The following is a 7,500-nucleotide window of genomic DNA, read 5'->3' as shown; positions in this document are numbered from 1 at the left end:
AGAGGGGGGGGGGGGGGCACGCAGGCTGCACAGAAACCACACCATGCCACCACATCAGAAAACACCAGCCAGAGTCAGTGAATGTGCTCGAAATTAGAGTGCAAAAGGTATTCATAAAAGTGACTATATCTTGGAAAGTAAAAAAAAACGACAGAAAACCCTTGAAAGTGCACTTTTTTCAGAGGCTGTCATTTCATAATGGAACTGTCTAGAAACAAAATTTCTTCTTTGGAAGAAGCAGGAGTGTTCAATGTTTCATTAAAGTCCAGCCCCGTCAATATAGCCCTAATAGAAAAAATTCTATAGCTGTTTTCAACTGAATGGAAGTGAATCTGGCACAGGCTGCAGACAATTTTACTGAAGCGCTGTGGCACTCAATGTGTTAAGGTAAATAGGAGGGGGGATCCTTTCATCCTAACAGAATGACATTTTCCATGTTGAATATGGACACTTTTTGTACTTGTGACTTTTATTTATGTCATCGGTAACATTTAAAAATTCAACCTGAAGCTGCCAGATTGCTTGTTTTCACATAACTACCTGGGAACGAGTCGCTCGGGAAAACCGTTTCAAAGGGCGGGCACTTTCAAAAAATACCTGGCAGGTGATTGGATGAACCATCTGTCTATCGCGTCTACCACAGGCTGGCTCTCGCTGGCGTCACAACTAAATCCCGCCCCTAGCTGCCTCATGATAGGCTGGCTCTCGCTGGCGTCACACCCAAATCCCGCCCCTAGCTGCCTCATGATAGGACGCTATTTGTCGTGAACCATGATCTCACGTGAATCCAGCTGCCTCGCGAGGTTACTAAGAATGAGCTAGTTGGGGCTATTTTGTCATCTCAAATTCCCCAGGAATTAGAAATGACAAAAGCTATATCCAAATAAATAACAGCTACAGTATGCCATATCATAAGACAGTAGTAGCAGGTAGGTCAAACAACTGTGCCATTTTGATGTTTGGTGTACGACACAGCCGGTATAAAAACGGATAAACTGTCCAATTATCTAATCCAGCCAAAATCACCATTTTTACATGTGATCACAAATGTATTATTGAATAGTTTATGATCTGATGATTGATTTTGTTATGTCATGTGATTATACCCCACTTCTCCCCCTGTTCTCTCAATTCATCTTTCTCTCTCTCTCCCCCTCTGCCTGCCATGTGTTTTTCATATCATATCTTCATATTGAGCAGACAAGGCAGCGCGTGTGTGTGTGTGTGTGTGTGTGTGTGTGTGTGTGTGTGTGTGTGCGCGCGCGCATGTGTGTGAGTGTGCGTTTGTGTGGTCGAGCTGTGTGGTGATGCCAAGGGTAGCGCTGCCCCGCAGTTGGGAGGCACTGCTGTTTTATCCGCTGATCGTGTGTGTGTGTGTGTGTGTGTGTGGGGGGGGGGGGGGTTAGGCTGGTAAATCATCCTGATCACAGTGACCTCACATCCTGTTGGGCTCAATGTATCAGTCTGGACTTCCAGCCACTCAGCGGTTTCAGTGGGTGGGACTTCCTTCAGCCTTGGATCCAGTCAAATCCAAATCCACTGGGAAGAACGGTGTGACAATGTCGATGTCCAACTTATTAATTAAACTCGTGTCTACGGGCATAATTATCACCATCGACCACTGTCACATGAATTGACAAAGATTACAAGAAGAGTAGGCTGTTGACTGCTGAAAGTAGCCGAATTACCTTGAACGCGCAGGCCGTCTGGCACTGTCTAGTAGACCGTTCCTTCTCCGGGCCGGCTAGTAGCTTGGTCCCTCTCGACGTGGGCCGGCTAGTAGCTTGGTCCCTCTGGACGCGGGCCGGCTAGTAGCTTGGTCCCTCTGGACGCGGGCAGGCTAGTAGCTTGGTCCCTCTGGACACGGGCAGGCTAGTAGCTTGGTCCCTCTCGACGCGGGCCGGCTAGTAGCTTGGTCCCTCTCGACACGGGCCGGCTAGTAATTTCGGTCCCTCTCGACACGGGTAGGCTAGTAGCTTGGTTATGCCTTATGTGGGGGGGGGGGGGGGGGCGGGGCGGGGGGCATCGGTGCTCTTCATCACTGGTCGAGGGCTGCCGGTTGGTTTAGAACAGTTTAGGTAGGCGATAGATTAGCTACAGCCTAAGGCTGACCTGTTAGTGTTCAGGCAAAGATCAGACTAGAGCAGAGTAGGATAGGCCAGATTAGGCTGTAGACTAGCTAGATACTATGTCCCAGTTAGCTCTGGTTAATGCTTAGAGTAGTCAGTTGTCTGATCTTCCCCCCCCCCTCTCTTTCTCTTTCCCCCGCTCCTTTCCCTTCTTCCCCCTCCTGTTCCCCACTCTCCCACATTTCCCACTCCCCCCCCCGCACCCTCTCTTTCCATGCTCTTCCCTCCCCCGCCGCCCCTTCCCACGTTCCCCCTGCTCTCCCTCCCCTGCACCCTCCCACCTCTCCTTCTCTGTTCTCTCCTCCTCCCTGTCCTCTCCCCTCTCTCACATTCCCCCTGCACTCCTTCCCCTGCACCCCCCCACCTCTCCTTCTCTGCTCTCTCCTCCCCTCTGTCCTCTCGGGGGGGGGGGGGGGAGGAGGGGGCGGAGAGGTCTGTTCCCTCCCCCGCCTCCTCCTCCCGCGTTCCCCCTGCACCCTCCCACCTCTCCTTCTCTGTTCTCTCCTCCTCTCCCCCTGCACTCCTTCCCCTGCACCCTCCCACCTCTCCTTCTCTGTTCTCTCCTCCTCTCTGTCCCCTCTGGGGGGGGGGGGGGGGGGATGTGGGACGCTCCCCCTGCTTCTCTACCCTGGCTCTCCCTCCCCTGCACCCCCATCTCTCCTTCTCTCCTCCTCCTCCTCCTATCTTCTCCCCACCTCCCCCCTCTCCTCCGTCTATATTGCTCATTCTCTCCCCACCTCCTCCCTCCCCCTGCTCTCTTCTCCCCCACACCTCCCCTCCCTTCCCCTCTCCTGCTCTCTCCTCTTGCTCCTCCCCACCTCCTATACCCTCCCCACCCCATCACTCTCTCACATTCCCCCTGCTATTCTCCCTTCTCCTGCGCTCTCCTCTGCTCTCCCCTCATTCCTATATTTTCTATATTATCAATTGTTCAAATGTTATCTTTATTCTGTATATTCTTGTTACTGTGTGTTAGCTAGAATTAGCTAGACATACTTTCTGTGAAGCCCTCTGAGACATGCTTGTGAATTAGGGCTATATAAATAAACTTGACTTGACTTGACTTGACTTGGTCCCTCTCGACACGGGCCGGCTAGTAGCTTGGTCCCTCTCGACGCGTTCCGGCTAGTAGCTTGGTCCCTCTCGACACGTTCCGGCTAGTAGCTTGGTCCCTCTTGACGTGGGCCGGCTAGTAGCTTGGTCCCTCTTGACGCGGGCCGGCTAGTAGCTTGGTCCCTCTCTACGCGGGCCGGCTAGTAGCTTGGTCCCTCTCGACACGGGCCGGCTAGTAGCTTGGTCCCTCTCGACACGGGCCGGCTAGTAGTCCCTAGTGGTCCCTCTCGACGCGGGCCGGCTAGTAGCTTGGTCCCTCTCGACGCGGGCCGGCTAGTAGCTTGGTCCCTCTCTACGCGCGCCGGCTAGTAGCTTGGTCCCTCTTGACGCGGGCCGGCTAGTAGCTTGGTCCCTCTGGACGCGGGCCGGCTAGTAGCTTGGTCCCTCTCTACGCGCGCCGGCTAGTAGCTTGGTCCCTCTGGACGCGGGCCGGCTAGTAGCTTGGTCCCTCTCTACGCGGGCTGGCTAGTAGCTTGGTCCCTCTGGACGCGGGCCGGCTAGTAGCTTGGTCCCTCTGGACGCGGGCCGGCTAGTAGCTTGGTCCCTCTCTACGCGCGCCGGCTAGTAGCTTGGTCCCTCTGGACGCGGGCCGGCTAGTAGCTTGGTCCCTCTCTAGGCGGGCCGGCTAGTAGCTTGGTCCCTCTCTACGCGGGCAGGCTAGTAGCTTGGTCCCTCTCTACGCGGGCAGGCTAGTAGCTTGGTCCCTCTCTACGCGGGCAGGCTAGTAGCTTGGTCCCTCTACGCGGGCAGGCTAGTAGCTTGGTCCCTCTCTACGCGGGCTGGCTAGTAGCTTGGTCCCTCTCTACGCGGGCAGGCTAGTAGCTTGGTCCCTCTCGACGCGGGCAGGCTAGTAGCTTGGTCCCTCTCTACGCGGGCAGGCTAGTAGCTTGGTCCCTCTCTACGCGGGCCGGCTAGTAGCTTGGTCCCTCTGGACGCGGGCCGGCTAGTAGCTTGGTCCCTCTCTACGCGGGCCGGCTAGTAGCTTGGTCCCTCTGGACGCGGGCAGGCTAGTAGCTTGGTCCCTCTCTACGCGGGCCGGCTAGTAGCTTGGTCCCTCTCGACGCGGGCAGGCTAGTAGCTTGGTCCCTCTGGACGCTCCTTCTGGAAGCCAGAGGGAAAAGGTCGCCTACTCTTCAAGCCCTCTTAAAGACACAGGATCATCAAAGAATTCAGCAGATTCGATGATCAGACAGCCAGAAATACATAGGTAAACATGATCACATTTGAGTTGAGGGGAATACCGCCTACTGATCAACGTAACAACGGCGAAAACGTCTTTTCCGTCGAGAAACTCGGCTGGTGTACACTCTTGTTCTTGTTGAATTGTTGTTATTGAGTCTATTTCTGCAATAACTGCACTCATGGCTGTATTCACTGCAATAACGTTAACGTTTTCGCTCGTTGCTTCGGGAGCCACCATTACTGTTTTGCCAGCGGCGTCCCTGATTGGCTGGTTACGTTGTCAACTATGAGGCAGGTCCCTGATTGGCCCGTGGACTTTGTAATTTCTGGAAATCACTGTGGGCAGGCTGCAGGCCAGACTGACCCACAGAACCAAAGTGACTTCTCCTGATCTGGATGCTTTACCAGGCTAGGATTTCCTTTGTATGTATTCTCTCTCTCTCTCTCTCTCTCTCTCTCTCTCTCTCTCTCTCTCTCTCTCTCTCTCTCTCAAGCCACTTTCACACACAGATCGCGCAATATTGCCATTCAGAAGGCCCGCAACGCCGGCAGCCTCGCCACAGAAATTGTTTTCACACAGAGCCAAGCAGCTCCGCCATATTTCCGCCCCCGGGGTGCGCTTTCAGGTGACGTCCACCCCTCCCGGATTGAAACGAGGCGAGGGGAGGCATTTCCACCCAGCTCCTCCTAGTAGCCTAAATGAATATTTTCATAGGTTAGTGTAGCCTAGGTTACTCTATGATGAACGAATTCATTCAACAACCAAACATGGCCGATGTGCGCCAGCAGCCAACGACATGCAGCTGGTCGTTAACATCAAAGGATAAAACACAAGTCTGATTGAGAGCTCACCTTAATATGCCCACAATGCAGAAAGTGTTGTCCACATGCAGCATGGTAACAAGGCTTTCAATATTCATCTGATCGACTTTATGGATCACAGACGCACCATCATGTATTAGGTACAAGGCTCATTATCTTTTGGTTCCAGGTTTTTGTCAAGCAAATTATTCCCATGAAGAAGCCTAGATAGTAGGGCTGTGCCGATTCACTTATCTCCCGATTCGATACTATCACGATACTTTGGTGCCGATTCGATATATATTGCGATTCACGATTATTGCGATTCTACGATTATTGCGATTCGATATTACGATTTATTGCGATTTTTGTTTATTTTTTTCTTTTATTTTTTCAGTTTGTTTGCTTTTTTACACTAGATTAGAACATGGGAAAAGTTGAATCATACACTAGAGACTGTATATTATATATCATGAGTAGGGCTGGGCGATATAGTTAAAAACAGGGGCGGACTGGGATCATAATTCAGGCCGGGCATTAGATACCAAGCAGGCCAGGCCGATATGGGCCAACGCGCGTGAAATTTGGGCCGTTTGAAGCCAGATTTGGGTCCAATTTTACAATGAGATGCACCCACTTTAACCCTGAAGTGTAATTATTACTTCAGACTAACTAATAAAGTAATAAAACCACTAGTAAACCAGTAGGCGGCGCCTGGCCTGCTGTTCAGTGAGTGGCCTGACTGCAAGCACCCAAAAAAAAAAAAAAAAAAAATTTTTTTTTTTTTTTTTTTTTAATTTGCGATTATCGATTCTGGAATAAAAGATCGATCCAAAAAATCGTGACATTAAAAATCGCGATACTTAGGTGAATCGATTTTTTCCCCCACCCCTACTAGATAGCGTCCGTTCTGAAAGACGACGCCCACATATCAAACAGCTGCAGTCTGCATAACGTTTGTCGCCGTTGGGGGAATAGTATAGGCTATAAACGCACATGAATACTCTAACGTTAGTAGTTTTTGTAAGGGAACGCACACCAGGCTAGACAGATTGCAGTTCTGGAGCTGGTTTCCCCAATTGGGATCTGAGGGAATATCCTCAGACCGACTCACCACACACAGACAGATGCACACCTGAGAGACGTCCTCTGAAGCTTATTATTATATCCGTTAATTTTGCCTACTAATGTCAACATCGTTTGAGCATAAATAGCCTAACCTACTTACTCATAGTGCAGGCACGGAGCATTCCTCCTGGCGCCCCTGTTGCAGTCATGATTGTAGAGGCTACTTTTGTTTACGTTCACTGCCTTTCTTGCCGTGTGAGGTGGTTTCCCCTGTCATTTTTTTTATGAATGAGTTGACCGTTCGCACCGGCGTTCCGTGTCGCCGCTCCTCCGACATGCAATATGGCGGCCGATAACACAATTATCCACGACTCCGCTTTCATCACTTTCACATCGGAGGCGTGGATCACATATTCGGCAACATTTGCCGCTTTCAAGGCCGGTGTGAAAGCGGCTTCTCTCTCTATCACACACTCACACATACACATGCACACACACACTCACACACACAGACACACAAACACACACGCACATGCACACTCACACAGACACACAAACACACACGCAACAGACACACAAACACACACGCACAGAGTGGTGGAATGTAGTGCCGTGTGGCTCGGAGCGTGCTCAGACAGACAGCTGCACTCTGGGTAGAATGTGCCCTCCAGAGAAAAACAGCTGATTGGTTAGTGGGGCCATGCTGACAGCTGATTGGCCATGCTGCCTGTGGAGAGAGAGGCACAGGAATGTTTTGAAGCTTCTATTCGTTGAGTAGCATTATTGTGATGATGCAGATTGTCGATACCGATATATACGCACGTTTTTCTCCCCTGATCTCAGAGAACATCAAGTCTCTCCTGTAGTGGAATTCAAATGTGTGAAGATGATCCACAGGTTCGCGTTTGAATAAGTTTGCGTTAACCACAGACCTCATTTTAAGCATCGTGCCAAAAACCCATTAATATAGGCAGAAACGGTGAAGAACCCGGAAGTCCGGGACTTCCCGCGTTGCGACTACAGAAATACGTCATCCCCGCGGTACTCTATAGAGAGGCAAAGTGGAACGTCACTTCCTGCTTCAGCACTGTACCAGAGATTTTCATCCGCCATTTATTTTCCCGTAGACATTTCGTAAAATGCTTATAAAATGGTTGTACTTCGTCGAACCAAACGGTTCAGCCAACGCTATAATCGGGAGAGACCA

At 51.1% G+C, this 7,500-nt stretch overlaps 2 protein-coding genes across 4 annotated transcripts in view; one reads left to right on the top strand and one right to left on the bottom strand.

Annotated features, from left to right (window-relative positions):
• LOC310774159 (uncharacterized protein) overlaps positions 1-7,500 on the bottom strand; it is a 794,006-nt gene that overhangs the window by 443,154 nt on the left and 343,352 nt on the right. The window lies entirely within an intron of this gene.
• The window catches only part of LOC310774384 (prostaglandin F2 receptor negative regulator-like), a 185,148-nt gene that overhangs the window by 134,102 nt on the left and 43,546 nt on the right, over positions 1-7,500 (top strand). The gene's annotated exons all lie outside the window — the stretch shown is intronic.

Source organism: Poromitra crassiceps, assembly GCF_964638095.1.
Source record: "Poromitra crassiceps genome assembly, chromosome: 3".
In the NCBI taxonomy this organism is placed as follows: Eukaryota; Metazoa; Chordata; class Actinopteri; order Beryciformes; family Melamphaidae; genus Poromitra; species Poromitra crassiceps.
This window is presented reverse-complemented; position numbering and strand designations above follow the sequence as displayed.